The following is a 22,267-nucleotide window of genomic DNA, read 5'->3' as shown; positions in this document are numbered from 1 at the left end:
CTATACCAGATGTCCCTGCAATACCACAAAAAAACAAAGAACAACTGCTGCTCATCAAATAATACAAGTACACAACTTGTACACTGACATGTCTGGGCTGGTTTGTATTTTTATTAAAAAAGAGAAAAGGGGCTATATATACATTAACCTTCTTATATCTTCTTAAAGTTCTTTCCATAGAATTTGATTGGACCTCATAGCACACATACATGGCGCAATAAGCATGCCTCAAACACACTATTAATTTGTGCATATGATAATCAACTCTAATGTTTTTGTCATTTTTTGTTGCTGTTCTTTCTTTCTTCTTTACTTTAGTTTCCTTGTATTTGGCTCTTATTTGTATGCATTCTGGGTGTTTTTATGTTTTATTTGTGCTAACAAAAGCATGCTGTAATTTTGAAATTGTTCACTATTTATTCCATGTTTAAAAGTAATCAAAACGTTGATAAGGTAGCATTTATTATTTTACTATCGGAAATTACCAGATTAGGTTCATGTATTAACAACAACACTCGAGTATAATATTTTCTTTAGATGATAGCATTCTTTAATACATTTACAGACCGATTCATGGAATTACTGTGTGCTGAAATTTTCAGCGCAAGTGTGCGAAAGCGTGCGAATCGCAGTGCCACTGCGAAAATCGCAGCGAAACCCGCGCACAGCGATTCATGGAAGTCTGTGCGCGTGGAAATCCCAGGATGTGCATCAAATTTCTGCGTGGCGCACGCTGGCGCACACGTCTCCAAACAGCGTGCGCTAAGCGCACAGCGAAATTGCACATAGCGCAGCACACACAACAAAAGTAGGAGGAACAGGGGGCGTGACACGCGGAATGGGGAACAACTCGTGAAAATGTGGGCGTCATGGGGGAAGTACAGGAGGCAAGTGCGCGGAATGCCCACACGCATGTTCAAAACACGTATTCATGGAATCGAACGGGGCTAAGGCATGCGCCAAAAAAGACGCGCTAATCAGGAAACACGTACACCAGCAGGAAGCAGGCATACATGGACCCGCGCAGCATAAAAGTGCGCGCTAACAACAAGGATGGATAGTCAGGCCCAGAATTTTTACACCCAGAACCAGACTTTTTGGGATGCCTGATGACGAGGTGTATGGGAGGTACAGGTTTCCACCTAACATAATACTCAACCTGGTCAGTGAGTGGGAGGATGACCTCACATCAGCCACCCTGTGCTCCCAAGCACTCAGCCCCTGCATAAGGTCCTCAATGTACTGCACTTCTTGGCTACTGGATCATTTCAACGGACAACTGCTATAGTGGGGGGGTGTCACAGGCCACACAGCCACGCTGCCTACACCAGGTCTTGGCCATCATGACTGCACGCCCATCAGTCCGCAGGCACATATACCTGCCCAGAACACCTGCAGAAAGGCAGGCTGTCGTCCATGATTTTTACGGGGTGGCACACTTCCCCAAAGTGCTAGGTGCCATTGACTGCACCCATGTGGCTCTACGTCCCCACAAGGCATCAGAGCACATCTATAGAAACCGCAAGCACTGGCATTCCATCAACGTATAGGTAGTATGTGATGCCAAGGGAATCCTCACCTCAGTATATGCCAACTATCCAGGGTCCACCCATGACAGGTTCATTTACAGAATGTCAACTCTAAACCGGGACCTAGAAGCTGGGCGGCATGGCGATACATGGCTGCTCGGTGAGTATAAATGACACAGCACATGCATGCATGTCAGATACTGAGCAATGTCACAACCCCACTAATGACACCCATCACCACCTCCCCAGGGGACAGTGCCTACCCTCTGAGCACCCACATGATGACGCCAATTCGGAACCCCACCACGCCACCCGAGGTAAGATACAACACAGTCCACATTGCAACACGGGGCATAGTGGAGCGCACATTCGGAGTGCTCAAGTCACGCTTTCGCTCCCTTGACCATTCTGGCAGGCAGCTGTTATATGCTCCCCCAGTAGTGTGCAGGATCATAGTGGCAGCATATGTCCTGTACAACGTTGCAACACGCCAGGGCCTGCCCGTGGACATGGTGGTGCCCCCACAACCCCAACCACATGCACACCCGCTGCGCATGGGAGGGGAAAGGGCATGGGGTGAGGCAGCCCGTACGCAGCTGGTGGCTAATTACTTCACCTAAAATCACACCCCTGTGGAGTGCACACAGCCCTGGCACATACCATCTGACAATCAATGATGATGACATAAGGGACAGTCAACTGTCACAACCATACCAGCCTGAGATTGGTCACCTGGAAGTGTTACATTGTGTGCATCCCTACCTACACAAACACCACCAATTCTGTGTCATCAAAGACACACTTCTATGCTGCAAAAATCATTACCCCCTTGCAAAATACAACATGACAACAGTGCCATGTCACCCAACCCCTCCCCAGCACCGCCACCCAACACACCATGGCATGTCATGCTATGTGAGAGCAGACAAAGCAATCCCCAAAACATGACACAAGCGTCAAAGTACAGTGTCCTTAATGGAAACTGCCCACACACATTATGCTCCCAGTAATGTAGAACTAACAACACACATACTTACCAACAATACAATGCAGCTACACAACCTCAAACGTAGCATAAACATGACAGTTAAAGTAGTGGTAGTCTTACAACCTGATCATGCCAGCACATCGGCCACTTCCAACTTTACAGTGCTGCTGCCACGCAAATGTCCAAGTGCACTGCTTACAACATGAACTCCATCTCCAAAGTAGATGGCCTTGTGAAGACATGAGGAATTAACCTGCAAAATAGGCGAAAAACATGGATGCACAAGCACATAGCAATACACCATGCAGTGTACAATTCAACAACAATATCCTCTAGGAATGTATACACAGTATTGACTACAGACTTCCCACACAGCTTATGGGAGTCCTACGTCACCGTGTAAGTCAATGTTACTTGGGCACACCCTTTGCATGCCCATGGAAACGGGAAGCAGGAGGGGTGTGTGTCTCACAAACCCAAGCATCTAACCCATACTCAGGACAAGCCTGATTGTGCCCAGCCGGAATACAGTGGATGCCCACGGGAGCCACACAAGGCAACACACTGCAAAAAAAAAAAAGAAAAAAAAATCAAAAATCAAAAATCAAAAATGGCCATGTGGGGGCCGGGGGGAGAGGCCACCCAGGAGGTCCGAGGACAGGGTGCGCACCAACACCCACCTGTGTGGATGTTGGGAAAAAAAACACCTCCATGGGCTCATGGCCTGCACGGCTATGCCAATGTGAGAGAACTGCTGCTGTCGCTATCATCACCCTCTGCTGCTGCCACAGGAGGTGGTGCTGCCACAGGAGGTGGTGGTGCTATGGGAGGCAGTCCACGCAAAGCCCTGGTATGGTCCTCCATGGCAGCAAGCATGCGGGTGTGGAAGGTCTCGTTTTGGAGGATTATAGTGCGGAGATCCCCATGCAGCACCTGACGTGATGCACGGCTCTCCTCCCGAGTTGCCTACATCTCAGCTGAGAGTGAACATGTGAGCCGCTCCAGCTGCTGTTCTGTCCTCAAGCCGCTGAATGTTTTGGATGAAGCACATGGGTGACCCATACCACTCAGGCACACACACCCTCACCTGGCACTCAATCAGAACCCGTCACCCAAACAACATACACATGCATTACACACACATGCATGGGCACTCACCGGACAATGCATCATAATCAGGTAGTCCTCCCACACCTTGGACCTGTTCCTCTGTGATGAAGGCCCCAGCAACAGACTCATGTTCAGTGAGTTTGTTGTCCTCTTGTGGAGACCCACCGCCAGTCACCAGAGTAGCGGCATGATTTGAGGCCAGCTTTTTCTTTGCTCTGCGTTTCAGGTCATTCCACCGCTTGTAGCAATCATCAGCTGTGCGCCTCACAAATCCAAGGGCACTTATGCGGTCGGCGATGGTCTGCCAGTGTGCCTTACGTTGACCAGGTGTGGTCTTGCACCCTGCAGTCACCACCATTTCGTGGCTATGTGCCGACACATAGCCCACAAGTGCATCAAGTTCCGAATCATTGAAGCAAGACTTCCTTGAGGTAACAGAGTGTGTAGCTGTGTCTGGGGTCTCAGCCTGTCGTGCCAGAGCACCCTTCTTCCTCTTCTTTAAAGGTGGCTTACGCCGCTCTGGTCAGTAGGGGCAGAATCACCTGTGGACTGGGTAGTAGGAGTATGGGAATGCACAATGACCATAGGTCTTGATGCAGGCATTGGTTGCAGGGTAATGTTGGTAGGGGGAACGTCAGTTTGATGGACTGGGACTGACACTGTCCTGGCTGGGAGTGTCAGAGCTGGGGCAGATGGAGCTGCAGCTGCAGCCTACCCACCCTGCATACTTGGGGCAGCAGATGACATAGCTGCCCCAGATCCACGTGGATTGGTGACAACTTGCACCGCCACACGTGGCCTAGACTTGCTGACCTGGAAGTCAGCCAGGGAGTCATCCTGTGCCAGGTCAGGTGCCACAATCGGCTGGTCCAACAGGGGCTGAGCTTGGATGGTGTCAGCCACGTTTCCCTCAACCATGGGGGGGGTATGGGTGTCCCTGATTGTTCCTCCACACATGAGGGCATAGGGGCACCCTGCAAATCCCGGCCATGTCCCCTACCGCACCCACCACGCCCACCTTTTGAGGGTCGGCCACCTTTGCCTCCCTTACCGCTTGGTCACCTCCCAGCCATGGCACTGATGTTGTTGTGCGTATGGGAGTTGCAGTAAACTATTGTCCTGGGCAATTGGGCGTCAAAGGGGTAGGATACCAGATGGAATTCGTACCCTAGTGCTCTAACAAGGCTGTCTGTGACCCGTGGGGGAAGATGACGGGTCACGCAACGCACAGGCAGCCCAAAATGTAAAAATAAACGTGCACGCAACCCCTCTTAGACCATGTGCGTGAACAAATTAACCTGCACTATGCTGTGGCACCCAGAAACACAAAATAAGAGTACGCGTAATACACGCAGCCTACAATGACCTCTGAAGGGGAACGCAACACACGAGGCAAGCACAGTTGCTAAGTACGTACGGAACTCACTGTCTGCCTGGAAAAAGAATGTGAAAAATATGCGCATGTGCGCGTTGGCAACACCCCTGCTAAAAGAAGAATTGTACGCTGTCTGAGGAGACAGGACAAAAGGAGAAGTGAACTCTGTGTGAGGAAACAGGCCCAACAAAAAATCAGAAAAGAGCTGTCAGAGGTAACAGGGAGTACGAACTAGAAACGCTGTGAAATAAGCGCGTGTGAACAGACAAGAAGTACAGATTTCACCCACTCGCTCTCCGCGAAAAGCACGTACAAGGAAATGGCGTCCTACACCCAGCTTTTAAACCGGCCCACACGTACACGTCAGAGACGCGTGTACATGGGCACTTTCATCCAATTACACGCGATGACACTCGGACGTGCAGTTTTTCCACGTGTGCTCTGTCATCACGTGGTATGAGGGAAACGCTCGCGAGCGTAATGTAACTTACACGCCTATGCGCTAAGGGCCTTTGGTCCAATGGAATCGCGTGCGTGCGCTGACGCACTTACGCGCTAAGGCCCTTTCCTCGAATTACACGCTGACGTGCAAGATTTTCACGTGCCAAATCACTCCGTATCAAGCTGGCCACACGAAAACACACTGAAGACCACGCTCCTGCCCTGAAGGCCATTGTCCTGCCCCCCAGAGCCTTGAGCACGCTGCCACCTGCCATCTGCTGCTGCCTGACTGCCTGCTGCCCACGTGCCCTGCTATTTGGTGCCTGCACATCAGCCATCTGCAGGGGTGCAGTTGCTGTGACCACCCCTGCTGGAACTGAAGACTCATGACTGGGATACCATCGCTCCACAGCCCAGCCCCAGGACACAGTTGCCCACCGACGCCTGCCTCGGGGGTCGCCATGTCGGGGCAAACACCATCTGAGACCACTGGTGACCCCCAGCCAGAGGGGCAGAGGGCCACCAGCTTCAGTCAGAAGGAAGTTGGTGTCCTGGTGGAGCATTTCCTGGGGCATTATGATGCCCTCTTCGGAACATCACGCGCCAACAAGGAAGGACGGGATAGGATCTGGGAAGACATTGTGGTTGCCATCAGCGCGGAGGGGGTGGCAACACGCAACATCAAGCAAGTCAGAAAGCGCTGGGTGGACTTGAGGTCCAGGACCCTCATAAAGGCCCGGCGCCTCATGGAGGGGGGCCGGGGCAGCATGAGTACCATCCAGATGAGGGTCCTGGAACGCATAGGCCCAGAGCTCCATGCCCAGTTCCTTCGGAGGCAGACCCGTCTGGAGTAGAGCAGTAAGTGGCCAAGCATTGCTGTGTGAGACAGGGCATGTTGCAGGGTGCTGGTTGTCTGATACTTGCCTGTATGTGTGACATAGGCCATGTACGTATGTGTGTGTGCAGGGACATCATGGTCTTGCATGTGAGACTCTGGCTTGTCACGGCCTATGTGTGTGCTATGGTGCTCATGCCTGTTTCCATTTGTTGTCTTTCATGTTTTTGCAGATGATGACACACTTGGTGCTGTTGAGGTTGAGGAGATGGTGCAGACCCAGGAGGAATCTCAGGCACGACCGGGCACCAGTGGGGGACGTGGTGTGGTGGTGGGTGAAAACCCAATGTTACTGCAGACCATACTGTCCAGGGGTGCCTCTGGGTGCACCTCCCCAGACCTCTATTCAGGTGCTGAGTCGGATGATGAGACTTATGTGCAGTCGCAGGTAAGTGTTTCTGGCAGGGATTCTGTTCTGTCCAACCCACCTGGACCAGGGATAGAACCCTCTATGGGGATATCAGTGTTGGTATGTCCGCCTTTGCCGGTTACGGATGCAGGGTCATACTCCGCAGCATCTGATCCTGTTCCTGGGCCAGCAGATCAGATGGGGAATGCAGTCCTGCAGCCTCAGGCAGTGCCAGCACAGCAAGGCGCAGATCGCCTTGCCCCAAACAGGTGTGGTGCCCGTCGCCGCGGTGGCCGTGCCCCACCAGGGAATACTGTATGGGAAAACTCCATGTACAGTATGGCAAATCAACAGGCAGCATCAGTAGAAATGATGGCTCAGGCAATGGAGAGGGTGGCCACTTCCATTATTCCCCCTGAAAGGCAGATGGAGCCACAACAGCAGGCAACAGACTCCATTTGCCAATCACACAGGGAAGACATGTTGGCGTCCAACAGGGACAGACGGGCGGCACTGGAGACTCTGCGCGAATCCATATCAATTGAGTCCCAGGGCCACAGGGAAGCCCTGAGGGTAGAACTACATAACATCAGGTAGACGCTGGCTGCACTTGAGGCTTCCAGTAATTTAAGGGCAGAACAGCAGCTGGAGCAGCTCACACGTTCGCTCTCAGCTGAGCTGCATGCAACACGTGAGGAGATCCCGGCATCACGCGAGGCCATGCGTGCAGAAATGCAGGCAACCCGTGATGTGCTGCATGGGGATCTCCGACTTTAATCCTCCAGAATCAGACCTTCCAGACCCGCATGCTTGCTGTCATGGAGGACCATACCAGGGCTTTGCGTGGGCTGCCTCCCATAGTGCCACCGCCTCCTGATTCAGCAGCAGAGGATGAGCAGAGCGACAGCAGTTCACCCACAATGGCATAGCCGTGCAGGCCATGAGCCCAAGGAGTTTTTTTTTTTTTGCAACATCCACGCAGGTGGGTGTTGGTGTGCACCCTGTCCTCAAACCTCCTGGGTGAACTCCCCCACCCACCCTGGCCCCCACATGGCCATTTTTGATTTTTTATGTTTTGTTTTTACAGTGTGTTGCCTTGTGTGGCTCCCGTGGGCATTCACTGTATTCCGACTGCGCACATGCAGGCTTGTCCTGAGTTTGGGTTAGATGCTTGGGTTCGTGAGACACACACCCCTCCTGCTTCCCGTTTCCATGGGCTTGCAAAGGGTGTGACCAAGTGACACTGAATTACACAGTGATGTTGGGCTCCCATGAGCTGTGTGGGCAGTCTGTAGTCAATACTGTGTAGACATCCCTAGTGGATATTGTTGTTGTATTGTACACTGCATGGTGTATTAATATGTGCTTGTGCATCCATGTCTTCCTCCTAATCTGCAGGTTCCTTCCTCATGTCTTCACAAGGCCGTCTACTTTGCAGTTGCAGCTCATGTTGTATGCAGTACACTGAGACATTTGTGTGGCAGCAACACTGTACAGTTGGAAGGGGTCGATGTGGTGGCATATTCAGGTAGTAAGACTACGACTACTTTAACTTAGTACTGTCATGTTTTTGCTATTTTTGATGTTGTGTTGCTGCAATGTATTGTTGGTAAGTATTTGGTCATGTGTGTGTTTAGGTATACATTACTGGGAGCATATTGTGTGTGGGCATTTTCCATTGGGGACAGTGTACTTTGTGACACTTGTGTCAGGTGTTGTGCATTTCTTTGTTTGCTTTCACATAGCATGACATGCCATGGTGTGTTGGGTGGCAGACCTGGGGAGGGTTTGGGTGACATGACGCTGTTTTCATGTTGTATTTTGCAAGGGGTTAATGAATTTAACAGCATAGATGTATGTCTTTTGATGACACAGCATTGGTGGTGTTTGTCTAGGTAGGGATGCACACAATGTAACACTTCCAGGTTACTAATCTCAGGCTGGTATGGTTGTGACAGTTGACTGTCCCTTATGTCATCATCATTGATTGTCAGCTGGTATGTACCAGGGCTGTGTGCACTCCACAGTGGTGTGATTTTATGTGAAGTAATTAGCCATCAGCTGCGTACGGGCTGCCTCATCACATGCCCTTTCCCCTCCCATGCGCAGCGGGCGTGCATGTGGTTGGGGGTGGGGGGCCACCACCATGTCCATCGGCAGGCCCCGGTGTGTTGCAACGTTGTGCAGGACACATGCTGCCACTATGATCCTGCACACTACTGGGGGAGCGTATAGAAGCTGCCCACCAGAGTGGTCAAGGGAGCGAAAGCGTGACTTGAGCCCCCCGATTGTGCGCTCCACTATGCCCCTGGTTGCAATATGGGCTGTGTTGTATCTTACCTCAGGTGCCGTGGTGGGGTTCCGAATTGGTGTCATCATGTGGGTGCTCAGAGGGTAGGCACTGTCCCTTGGGGAGGTGGTGATGGGTATCATTAGTGGGGTTGTGACATTACTCAGTATGTGACATGCATGCATGTGCAGTGGCATTTATATTCACCAAGCAGCCATGTATCGCCATGCCGCCCAGCTTCTAGGTCCCGGTTTAGGGTTGACATTCTGTAAATGAAACTGTCGTGGGTGGACCCTGGATAGTTGGCATGTACTGAGGTGATGATTCCCTTGGCATCACATACTACCTGGACGTTGATGGAATGCCAGTGCTTGCGGTTTCTATAGATGTGCTCAGATGCCCTGGGGGGACATAGAGCCACATGGGTGCAATCAATGGCACCTAGCACTTTGGGGAATTGTGCCACCCCGTAGAAATCCTGGACGACAGCCTGCCTTTCTGCAGGTGTTCTGGGCAGGTATATGTGCCTGCGGACTGATGGGCGTGCAGTCATGATGGCCAACACCTGGTGTAGGCAGCGTGACTGCGTGGCCTGTGACACCCTCCCACTATAGCACTTGTCCGCTGAAATGATCCAGTGGCCAAGAAGTGCAGTACATTGAGGACCTTCTCCAGGGGGCTGAGTGCTTGAGAGCCCAGGGTGGGTGATGTGAGGTCATCCTCCCACTCACTCACCAAGTCGAGTATTATGTGAGGTGGAAACCTGTACCTCCCATAGACCTGGTCATCAGGCATCCCAAAAGGCTGGTTCTGGGTGTAAAAATTCTGGGCCTGACTATCCTCCTCCTCCTCCTGCGGTTTCCCACAACCACTGCTGCTAGGAATCGTATATTCATCCTGGCGCCTGAGCTTGTTTGTTGTTTGTGTGCACCTTTATGCTGCGCGGGTCCACGTACGCCTGCTTCCTGCTGGCATACGTGTTTCCGGATTAGCGCGTCTTTTTTGGCGCATGCGTTAGCCCCGTTCAATTCCATGAATATGTGTTTTGAAGGTGCGTGTGGGCGTTCCGCGTATTTGCTTCCTGTACTTCTCCCGTGCCTCCCACATTTTCACGCGTTGTTCCCCATTCCGCGTGTTACGCCCCCTGTTCCGCCTACTTTTGTTGTGTGCGCCGCACTATGTGCGCTTTCGCTGTGCGCATTGCGCACGCTGTTTGGAGACGTGTGTGCCAGCGTGCGCCATGCAGATTTTTAGCCTACATCCAGGAATTTACACGCGCACGGACTTCCATGAATCGCTGTGCGTGGGTTTCGCTGCGATTTTTGCACTTGCGCTGCGATTCGCACGCTTTCACCGAAAATGTCAGCGCACATTAATTCCATGAATCGGCCTGTATATATGTCTAATTTCAGGGGGCAATGTGCCATAGGTACCATGGAGAGTACCCAAGTAGAAAGCTGTTACCTTGAAATAAATCGTGAGTCCATAAACCCGATGGCTCATTGCTGCAAAATGGTTCTGCTTACCTACAAAATGTCCGTAAGAAGAGATAATGGGGTTCTTCCTCCGTTGCTACTGACACCCACTGGAGTGTAAATCTTGACCACGGATGTCTGTTGTCTGTTAGTAAGGTCGCGGTGTGAGCGTGTGGTAACTATGGTTACCTGCCACCCAGGAAGTCCTTTCTCTGTGTTGACAGTACGCCTGAAGGATCTCGATGGAGGGAATGCAACGGGCGCCATTATTAAATGGTTCCTCATTAATGGTAAAGCCCTATTTGGGCAGCGCTCCCAGTGGGGAGCAGGACTATAAATAAACGTGGCTAATCATCCTGTATGTGCCCCGACAATTGGGTAAATCCTGGTATACCCGAGGAAATAGGAGGGGCGGCCCTATAAGGGCTATGGTGCAGTGTGTACCTTAGTCACATACATAGTCACATGACCCAACAATCCTTTCGCATGGGGCGTCGTTAAAATGATGTGTGCATCACCAAAAAAACAGGGTGCCTCAGTGTAGTATTGGGGTGCTTTCTCATAATTACTGGTTTCGACCTAGAGTTATTACAAACCGTTTCTTCTGCATAGTTACAATGAAATACTATGCAGTTTCATGAGCTGAACTATCTGAAGCATAATTACAATATCTCTCAACACATTGTCAAATCACGCACAGTGTTATTAACAGATGAGATTGTTAAAAAAAACACAGTGTTACTATGTATCAATTGGGCACACCTCTTAAACAGAACATTGGGGTACATAGACAGTCTCTAACTTAACGTTGTCTAGTCCAATATGTAGAATGGAAAATGGAGTGGGACAGGCTCAAGCTCACTCGAGCAAATAACTCTATGGGCCAAAGTCATTCCCTCTCCTACCCTGTGCACCCTTGACTGGGTATCTACATAGATATGGGTACAGTAGGAGATCTGATAAGTGGCTTGCTAGGGTAAAGTTGCATGCTCACAACTTCAGTTATGATCACACGGCTAATGATGGACTGGTCATGTCCCAGGTATTAACTAGATCACCCCTATAAAGAGACGGTCAGTTTTGTATCTTGTTCAATTCTACAGACTTGTTCAGGCCGTTCAGGTCACTCCTCATTCTGAAGATCATCTCCTGTTCCAATTTAAATAGTTTGGGGTCAATCATAGTGCTAGGGCCCCCTTTGAGTGTCTGTAGAATTGTCCAAGTGAAATCCTCCTGTCCATGTTTCATGGAGATAAAATGTTGGACCATCGGCGCGTTCTCTGTTCTGTTTTTCAAGCAACTTCTGTGCTTGAAAATTCTTGTTTTTACTTTTCTGGTCGTTTTCCTTATATACGGAAGACCACATTTACAGCGGATGAGGTATACCACGTGGTCACTGTTACAATTCGTCATCGTTTTTTGTTTCCATTGTCTGTCGGTGCAAATGTCGAACTCTGTTGTCTTCGAGGTGAGTTTACATATCCCGCAGGTCCCGCAGTGGTGATGGCCCACAATTGGGTTCATTCCCCAGAGAGTGGTGATACTGGGCTGTGATGTCAAATAAGGTTTCAATCTGTAGTTGCTCACCCTATTGCAAATCGAAGTGCTTTTTTTGATGGCAAAACTTGGTTGTGGCATATGTACATCCTTAGTTTCAAAGATTCTCCAATTCTTCTGTATAATAGCTTTAATCCTCATGCTGAGGTTGGTAAATGTGTTGACACACACCATCCTGTTGTTTTGTTCTTTCGCTGGTCTCTCTTCAAGGAGGGCATCCCTGTTGTTGTTGAATGCCCGCTTGGCCGCTTTCTTCACCAGTCTTTTCGGTATCCCTGTTGTCGTAGTTTTTTAGTCAGGGTTTCGGCCTCTGCTTCATATATTTCATTATTGGAGCTGTTTCTTTTAAGGTGCAGGAATTGTCCGAATGGAAGATTGTCCCTGAGGTGCTTCACATGGTGGCTGGAGTACTCAAGAAGAGAATTCCTGTCTGTCGGTTTATGAAATGATTTTACCTTCAGTGCACCTTGTTGGTGAAAAATCGCGAGATCTAAAAAGTTGGTGGTATATCGATCACTAGTAATTGTAAATTGTAGATGTCTGTTGAGGCTATTTAGCCATCTGAAGAAATCATGGGCGGTTTCAAGCGTACCAGTCCAGATGACCAAAATGTCATTGATGTAGCGTGTACATTTGGTGATATGGTGTTGATAGGGTTTGGTTTCACTGTAGATATGTGATGTCTCGAAAATGTCCACGTAAAGATTCACCAGACTCAGTGCCATAGTTGCCCCCAGGGCTGTCCCTTCTATTTTCTGGTACAATGTGCTGTTGAACTCAAAATAGTTCTTTATCAGGGCTAGTTCAATACACCACATCAAGAAGGATGTTGGTAAAGGGTCTGTTTCTTCTGTGGTGTGAAGAATCTCTTCGATGGTTTCAAGGGTCGCCTGTTGTGGAATGCTGGTATAAAGTGATACCACTTCCAAACTGAGTAGTAAAGATGTTTCCGGGTTAAAGGATACATTCTCAAAGTGGTTGATTGTGTCTCTGGAGTCCTTAAGATAGGACTGCATGTTCTTCACATAACCCTTCAGGTAATGGTCAGCATATTTAGACAGCGGTTCAAGAACTGAGTTGATCCCTGCCACAATCGGACACCCCAGTGGATCCACCAAGGTCTTGTGAATTTTAGGGAGGCAATAAAAGGCGAGGGTGGTGGGTTTGGTATTAATAAGGAACTCAGCTTCCTGTTTGGATATCCATCCTCGTTCTTCTGCTTTAGAGACTTTGTTGGCAATGAGTAGCTGTAGGTATTTGGTTGGATCTTCTTCGAGTCGAATGTAATGAAGAGTATCAGCCAGCTGTCTCTCATATTCCTTGATATAATCAGACTTGTTGAGAATCACAATCACACCGCCCTTGTCCCCCTTTTTAATCAATATCTGTGGATTAGAAGCCAGAGATTGGATAGCCTCTCGTTCTAGTTTGCTGAGGTTTTGAAAAGGTTTGTGTTGTATTTTTTTCAAGTTTTCCAATATCGGCCAGTACTTTTCTTTCAACGACCTGGGATTCAAGTGAATGGCTGTAGCTCAGGGGGCAGAAAGTGGATGGATTGAGCAGTCCCGTAACGTTCTTGGTCTTATCTATAACTCCGGTCTGCTTTGACTCGAAGAACTGTTTTAGATGGATTTTTCTGATGAATTTATTAAAATCTGTATGGAATTCAAAAGGGTCATGTTGTTTTGAGATGACAAACCAGAGGCCTTTATTCAGTACTTGTTCTTCTATTTCAGTGGGTAGAACATCGGAAAGGTTCAGTAGATGCGATTCAGGCTCCTTAGGCCTGTTATTTCCTTGACCTCCCCTGTTGCCTCTCCGTTTGTTAAATTGGCCTCGGACTCTTGCTGGAGTTTGTGGTGCTGCAGCTGATGTCCCTAACCCTGCGTCATCTGGGTCGCTACTATCATTGCTAGTGCTGTATGATGTGTTGCGAAAACTGACCCTTCTGTTTTTTCTTGGAGGTACCTTGCTGGTGTAGTGATCTGTTTTGGTAATTGGCATCGATGTAAGAAAAAGCTTGTTCATGTGTGAACCGGGCAAGGTCTTTTCCAGGCTAAACAGTTAACCTCAGAATGGTTCATTCATTAGCCTCCCTAAAGACATGCAGCCCTACTTAAGGACACTGACTTCTCTTACATGCCGTTTAGGCAAGACTTAGGCAAGTACAGCGTGGCCAGCAAGTTCCCACCTCAGGTGGGTGGAACACTTACTTGTTTTTCCTTACCCTACTATGTTCTGTGAGCCATGTGTCCAGTGAGTGTATGGCTAATCAAACGGTTGCTTTTATTGCAGCCACACAGTAGGAAAACTACTGGTCCCTACCACAAATCAACAGAAGGATTGTACGCCCCCACATGAACCATTCCGAGGTAAATTGTTTAGCCTTGGAGTGTGATTCGTTGTCAACTTAGTGAACTTATAGAGACCGATAATAGCAGTAATAGCTTACAGAATTTCTCTCTCTTTTTAACCTGGACAGGTCGTGTTTGTTTGTCTACCTTCACCCAAGCTGGAAACAGAATATGAATTTGATGCACATTACTTCCTCCTGATGAAAGTTCTGTACATATGACTTTTTAGAACTGAAACATGTCTAGACTAGATGTCTCTGTACAAAAACAAAGTCACAACACCAGCATCAATTGTTAAAGATACTAATGATTGCAAACAATGATTTACCATTTCCTGCCTTATTTCTATGCTCCTATTGAAGGTTAGCCCCCTATAGGCTATACGTCACTATTTTATGACAGACTGTTTGAATTTATGTCTAATGATTTAACACTTGTTTTATGAATGTCCTAAACAATTAAAACTATTGGTTGTTTAATGTTTCACTTTTGACCTGTCTATTCACGTTCTATTTTCTATTTTAAAAGAAATTATAATAAAGAATGCAATCTGTAATGCCATCAGTGTTCTCATACAACATGTAATTAGTTATGTCATCACTGATGTGATCTGTGTTGTCATCATTATGATCATAGGCTGTGCAACAGGGGGTGTGAAATTAAGGTGACTTTAGCTGAATTTCTGGGGTTTTGTTGTGTTAAGTTCTCACTTTAATGTCAGATTAGAATACTTCCAGACCCATATCATGGTCTTCAGCCATGGTTAGTGGGCAAGGCCAACTGTCTGTTTTAAAATGCTAGCAGACCACTAGTCATGGCCTTTGGCCATGGCTGGTGGGCAAGGCCAAACACTACCAAACCATAAGCCATGGCAAGTGGGCACAGCCACTCTATATTTTAAAACACTTACAACCCATCGTTCAAAGATGTTCATCAATCACAAACTGATTTTGTATTGTTTTGACAGTGATATTATTATGTATAAAGGTTTGCAGGCAATGCGATTTGAGATTAAATAATTTGCCATGGACCACACACTTTGGTTAAGCAGCATGCTCCAAGCCCCTTGTTTTATGGCCGGTTTCTTGATGACTGTTGCGATACTTCACATAACCCCAACTAACCACATTTAAGCAGCACGGAAATTGGAAAGAAATGACCGGCTGCAAGAATAACACAGGCCCAGGTACTTTCTGCAATCATAACAATAATCAAAAGCTAGTAGCCATGAATATACTGACGGTAAGTGAACATATATCTTAAAGGGAAATGTACAAATGTAGTTCATTTGACATTCCCCTTAGAAGAAAGTGTGCAAGACAAAATAGAATTTACTTTAAAAAACGTAATGAACACCAGAAAAATAACCTGAGAGAGGAAATGGGCCAATACATTTGCTTGCAAAGTATAAAATGTGTGCACCTTTTAAAGCCCCCAGAAATGTGCAGGGACATATTCGATTCAAAGCAAAATTGAAATACGAAACAAGTACTTGTGCCCTTGTGGGTAAGTCTCTGCACTGGGGACATGACAACCTCGGTAAAATCCTGTCAGCCAAATTCTTGAGCAAGCTTGTCAACCTCAAAAAACCCTGAGGGGTTGTGTCGGCCCTCTGAAAACATTTTATGCTGTCCACCCACATGTGTATTTTACTGGTGCCCTGAAATGCAGCCACAATCTGGGGAAAATAACTGCACCATTGTCCAGGATTGCAAACTTTCTTTCGACATCAAGGGAAAATACTTACTTGCCCTCTCATCATTTCCCCTCCTCACCCCCATGCCTGGCTTTCAAGAATACTCTGCTTTATAAAGCTAACTTGAAACGTACAGATACCATAGTGTCACTCACATATATACATCCTCAAAGAACTATGTTAGGCAAAAAGTGTGCAATTGTGACATTATTCCCCTATCTTGACTGTGAGACTACAAATACCAGAATGTAATTCAGCAAAAGGCAAAAAAAATGGTCTCTGAGTGCAAAACATTCAAGGACTGAAAGGAGCACGAGTTAAAAAAAAATAATGCAGATGCTGTGTGTTATGAATTATTTAAAACTAAGAAAAAACACAGCATTCAGAACTGTGGACTTTCTCCCATTCATGTAGTAACTGGGACCGACCCTGCTTAGTTTCAAAGTGAGGAAAGATCCAGCCCCCTTAGGCAATGTTTCTCTAAGTCGTCATGTAAGGTGGGCTCATTTATTAGGCAACATGGCCTTAGGTTACTGGATGAATGGGAAACCCACTGCTGTGGTAGAAATATCTATTTGGTTTTATTATTGACTTGGAGACTACAAATACCAGAATGCAATTCAGCAAAAGGCAATAAATGGTCTGTCAGTGCACAACTTTCAAGGACTGACTGTAGCACGGTTTAAAATAAAATAGTACTTCAGATACCCATTCTGTCGCCCATCCATGCAGTAACTGGAACTGACCCTGCTTAGCTTCAAAGCGGATCAACCGTGCTTAGCTTCAAATCAAGAAAAGGGCTGGCCTGTTTCTTTAAGTGGTCTTGTATCTTCGGCTCATCTATCAGGCAACATGGCCTGAGGAGGCTGGCCCCTTCCTCTCTTTGAAGCTATGCATGGTCTGTCCTGGTTACTGCATGGATGGGAGACCTATATAGCAATCGTTTTAGTGGCCTTGGCCACAGCCAGTGATTGTTCACCCCTGTCAAGGCTATCCATAGTCCTTTGTAGCTGTGAATATCAGGAAACAAAATGCTCTCCTGTACCCTAAGCCTCACCAAGTGCCCCCTCATCTGTGCCAGCTGCCCCCACTCTCCAGATGGCCTCCACACCTCCCCTGCCCTCTCCATTTCCCCTCACAACACACACTGCTTCTGTGACAAAGTTTGCTTTGAGATATCAGCTATTCAAGGCTACAGAAAGTTATGTGTTGCAAATTCAGTGCCTGTACCCCCAACAACTCCCAGATTTCACTTGGTGCTCTCTGGCCACCCCCCCCAACTCTAGCCTTATATCTTTTGCATGTTTCTTGACATGCAAATGGATTTTTTCCTGCATTTCATCTTCCCATATCCTCCGCTAAAGCTGTGGTTATCTTTTGCATCGAGAGAAAACAAGATGGCAGTTGTTTCATTTCTAAAAACACCCAGTTTTGGGTAAATACCTGAGTTTTAGGTATCTTTTTTTGAGAATGGGCACCCCCTTCTCTGTCAAATATCGAAATAACTACTGCATGGAAAACCCCCCAAACCATGCATGGATCGCAAATCAATGCTTCGTGCCCAAGGTGTTTCTGATCTTGCCCAAATCCGTCCAGCGGTTTGGGCTGTGCGCTTTGGGAAAAATGTACCTTGTTTGTCTATGGGACAATGAATGGAAAGTAGGCTGCACTTTTGGAAAAACATTTTTTTTGTCTTTTTAATAACTTTTTTTTATTTTTTAACTAATCTATACAAAACTTTGCAATCGGGTGGTGGGCGTGCGGGTCCTTAATCACTTTCCAAATTTTGTTCAAATTTGTTACTCGAATTTTGAGGGGTTGCTATGGGTGTCCAACTCACCTTAACCTTTCCGCCCTCTATTTTGTATACAACCTTTAGTGGCTATTGTTTTATTTTGGAACTATTCTAAGAGCATAGCATTCTCTCGCCCCACGTTACCACAAAAGGGGAAGGTGGTGGCTGTGCCTGTTTTACCTTTATGATTGGGATCACTGTTGATTTGTGGAAGTCTGCGGGTGAGTGGGCAGTTTATCCTCTACTCATCCTTGTATTCCTGCAGAGCAGTAGTCATTTTACAACATTCAGTACTGAAACCAGGCAGGATTCTGTGGAGGACCACATTCATTCTGTAAAGTGTAAATGATGCGAGTGTATGTATAAATGATTAAAACAAAACTGCACATCACATGGAGGCCAATTCAGAGTGCTCAAAGTTCCATTCAAATAGTCTGTAAATGAAAACAATTAATATATAGTACAATTCGCAAAGTACTTTGGAGCATCATCTTGATCATATACACAATATACCTCTAGTTTTCCCCAATTGTATGGGTGTTCACATTCAGAATTAGTTAAGTAGAACCTAAATAATAACTTGAACTGTTCTCCATTAAGTCGCTGTGTATTTTTGTATATGTATTTGTATTCACCATTATTTGTATTCACCTGTATTTAGAGACTCATTTTGATGCAGGCAGATGAACCCACTACTTTCACATCCAGTCACGTGTCACCTTTCTGGTATGTTCTGTTGTTTCTCCATGTCATGCAGACTTGTATGGTGAATTGCATATAATCCAGATGGAACCCCATTTTGCACAAATGTTCAATGTCATATATTATGAAAACATGGCAGCAATGCTAAGCTTTCTGAACACTTGAGGAAGTACATTGGCCCTCACCCTGAACAACACGAAAAGCTTGCCAGTGCACAGATCCCCTAAGAATACCCTGATAGTACCCTAGTTCAAACGCACTTCAATGAAGTCTTGCACCTGACCACAGTTATTTTTACAGGCTGATGTACACATTGTGTAAAACTAAGAAAGGACTGTTTTTTTTTTAGAGTCAGAGGTTAGGACCGAGCCCCTTGCAACACACACGTCTACAGAAAGATCCTAATACCTCTCAGAACTCACCCTTAGGGATCTGAGAACATCTGTCTGAAATCCCTGAGAACTACCCTCCTCAGTTGCAACAAAGGATACTCACAGTTATCTTCTGAAAAAATATATATAACTCTTTTTTATTACAAGAATGTTTTTTTTAAAATCTTTTATAATACATATCTAACACATTAAATCTCAGTATAATAGACAAAAGAAACAACCAACAAGGAAAAGGTGAAGGAGAAACCTAAAGAGGCAGTCCTATGGTAGGACTCGGACAACTACTATGATCTGTATAAATATCTATACTTATATATTGGAAACCAACACCATTAATGAAAAAAGGAAAAAGAAATTACTAAGAACAAAGTGTGATTTCATGCGTAGTAGCAATCGACACTACAAACAACACATTCAATTGTATACTAAACAGAACAGATGAAACAAATTGTATTATTAGCATCCGTAATAGGTATACAGTTGTGATGTCTAATCTGGAATCTCCTATACAAGTGACGGGATTCTTTAAATGATTCTGAGTACAATTCAGCTGTTAGTGTTTTATTAATACTGTGACAACATTCTCACAGTCTTATTGACCCGACATGTTTCATTCCCATTGTCCTTAGACAGATTGATAACGGGAAATTCATCAGGGGAGTACTTTTTAATCATCAATTGGCATGTCCATAACTGAATTTGTTCAATATACGTTCTGTTCAACTTGATGCAAACAGAAAGGTAGCTCTCTTAGGGTGGCTTTCTATTAATGTAAAGCACAAACCTAAAAAAAGGGGGTAGAGAGAGAACAGGGCAAATCAGTTGTACTACTCTTAAGCAAGAAATTACTGTAGCAGTAGGAGTAGCAGAATTTGCCTTCTGAGATAAATTCATAAAGTGGAGGCTTACCTCTCTGTCGTCTTGTAAATAATAGCAGGGGTAATGAAAAGTCTTCTTAAAATGGAGGGCTTGTTCTCTAAAAAAATGAGGTAACAAGAAGACACACTCGGTCAGTAGGGCAAAATGACTGGAAATATTTTCAGGAGACCAAGTCCAGCACTTCTCTTTCTCATATCTTGCTTTTATAATTAAAGGCAAAAAACGATCCATCTATTTTGTGAGAATATGACAAATCCATTTTTCAATGGGCGCATAAGGCTTTATGTTTTACATTCCGCATCTTGTAGAACTGTATCTAGTCACCAGGTCCGGGACTTAAATACATGTTCATGTAGATTGATAGCACAAGACCTGGGATCTTGTTGCTATACCTCTTTAAAATTTGTAATTTTCTAGGTGGCAATGAGCCGTTTCAATTAAACCAAAAGAAATGTGCTCTGTGTTCTTAGAATCTTACCTGCCGCTGTTGTAATTTGTCAAAACAGTAGCTGGAGCACGTTGTGCTTCTTTTGCTGCAACCATGTAAGGCTGATTGAAATTCTATTTTCACTGCTGCGCTGTATTTTAGATGTTGCTGGGACTCTTCTGAAAAAGCAAAAGAGTAGGGAACCAACTGTTATGTTTGAGGTCCACCGTCTACATACCGAGCTACTGGTGCATTCTCTAATGCTACCTAAGGTTCGGTCTGCCAAGCTTGTATTTACTTACTTCTTGTGCCCATCAGCGCGTACTCGAGCTCTTTCCGACGCCTTCTGAGTCTGGCATCTGTGTGCTAGTCACGTGACTAATTGCCGTAATGTCGCATCTCGCTGTTATTACGGTTACGTCATAATAATGTGTGGAAACAAACGATGGTGAACGACTTCAATGTTCTGATATGCTCTTGCTGTTCCGAGGTGTGAACGCGAATGGTCGCCATCTTGAATGAAGACAGACTATGACTATACTCATTAGCAGGTTGTATAGCGTCAGTAGATTCGAACAGCACCATAATTATATATTTTTCTTGCAATCCACTGCTTCGTTCGAGAACTGTTGGTTTTTTTTAAAGATTTTACACACATTCTTGTATTAATTTTATAGATGGTTTATTTACCTTTACAACTCGATCGAATTTATATCTATGGGTAGGTTTTGACAAAAACAGCCGTGTTGGCAACCGCCGTTTTTTTTACATACCGCGCTTTGTTAAACCTATTGCTTTTTTTACCTTGCTTTTGGTCTTTATCTCAATTTTTTTTTAGAGGTGTTAGGATCTTTCTGTAGACGGTAGACCGTAGACGGTGATGTACACATTTCCCATCACCATGACCACCAGCTATTCCTTCCACAATAACCATCAGGTTCCTGTTGGTGCCAATCCTCCTTGCTTGGCCCCCTTTGGCTGTCCAACTACTGTGTTGCTCTACCATGATACCATCAGCAAAGCAAACTCCCTGCTTTTAGAACAGTATTGTGTGACCTGTTCCTTGCCTGACCAGCTGCCCTCCTTCAATGCTCCACAACATTGAGTTGTCCACCAGGAAGTCATGTACGGCCAAATTTAGCATTTTGTTTGGTGAATTCCATTGTGAAGAACTAGGCGTGCCCCTTTGAGACCAATGAAGGCAGGGTTACTCTAAAGCACAATGGCAAAGGACATCCAGTCCTAGGTTAACATAGAGGCTGGGACCCTCTTTCCTTCGTTTTGGAGAATATAAAAAGGCATTGGCATGACCTGAATAGGTATGTCCGTAGCCTGCTCATGGACCACCACAAGGTTTGCCTATCGGCAGGAGACGATTCTGCACCAGCACCAATGGAGATGTGATCGAGGGGGTTAACATCTCTGACCATCATGGGCTTGAGTTTGAGGAACGGGCACAGACGGTGAAAAGACATGTGGGTTGTGCTAGGCAATAGGTGTCCTCTAAATGCTTTTTTCAAAATTATATTAGAGGTGTAGAACCCAGGTGGAAAATCCAAAGCCTACAACGTCAATGGAGTATGCACTTCCACATGGAGTCTGATGGATCAATGCCCGGGAGTCTGCCCATTAGCCTGAGTTCCAGGGTCCCTAAGTCATACACCACAATTTGGAGGACACGAGCTTCTATCTTTTCTAAAGCACATATGTGTCCACTAGAGAGGTTTAATGGGTGTTCGCTATGGACTGCACCAGCTGTTAGCAGATGCCAGAAATCAGGCAAAGCCCATAGTCATCCCTATCTCTCCATTGGCACCCGCACAGTTGCTTGAGTCTGACCTGTCGGGCATGGGAAAATATGCTGGGTGCCAACAGTTTGTTCCAATAACATTGGAGTTGTATTTGACACCCCACTGCTTTCATTAATTGAAAGCAACATGAGTGAGCCCTGGTTTTCCTCTCACATTTTCCGACCATCAGTGAACAAAGAAATGTCGTCGGAGATGCAGGTGT

The 22,267-nt window shown here is 46.3% G+C and overlaps 1 long non-coding RNA gene across 4 annotated transcripts in view; it reads right to left on the bottom strand.

The window, feature by feature from the left end:
• Window positions 1–20,697, bottom strand: part of LOC138480870 (uncharacterized) — a 213,673-nt gene extending 192,976 nt beyond the window's left edge. For 3 of the 4 annotated variants that reach the window (XR_011274149.1, XR_011274150.1, XR_011274151.1), the window contains exons 1-3: window positions 20,557–20,664; window positions 20,306–20,433; window positions 19,858–19,924 (exon numbers count right to left, since the gene is read on the bottom strand). This is a non-coding gene — a long non-coding RNA (uncharacterized lncRNA). Of the gene's footprint in view, window positions 1–19,857; window positions 19,925–20,305; window positions 20,434–20,556 lie in introns of all 4 variants that reach the window. The other variant, XR_011274148.1, reaches the window with a different exon arrangement.
• Between the last annotated feature and the right edge of the window lie 1,570 nt (window positions 20,698–22,267).

The sequence above is a fragment of the Ambystoma mexicanum genome, chromosome 5p (assembly GCF_040938575.1).
Source record: "Ambystoma mexicanum isolate Mex_15411 chromosome 5p, UKY_AmexF1_1, whole genome shotgun sequence".
In the NCBI taxonomy this organism is placed as follows: domain Eukaryota; kingdom Metazoa; phylum Chordata; class Amphibia; order Caudata; family Ambystomatidae; genus Ambystoma; species Ambystoma mexicanum.
Note: the sequence above shows the minus strand (reverse complement) of the source record. Positions and strands in the feature narration are given on the sequence as shown.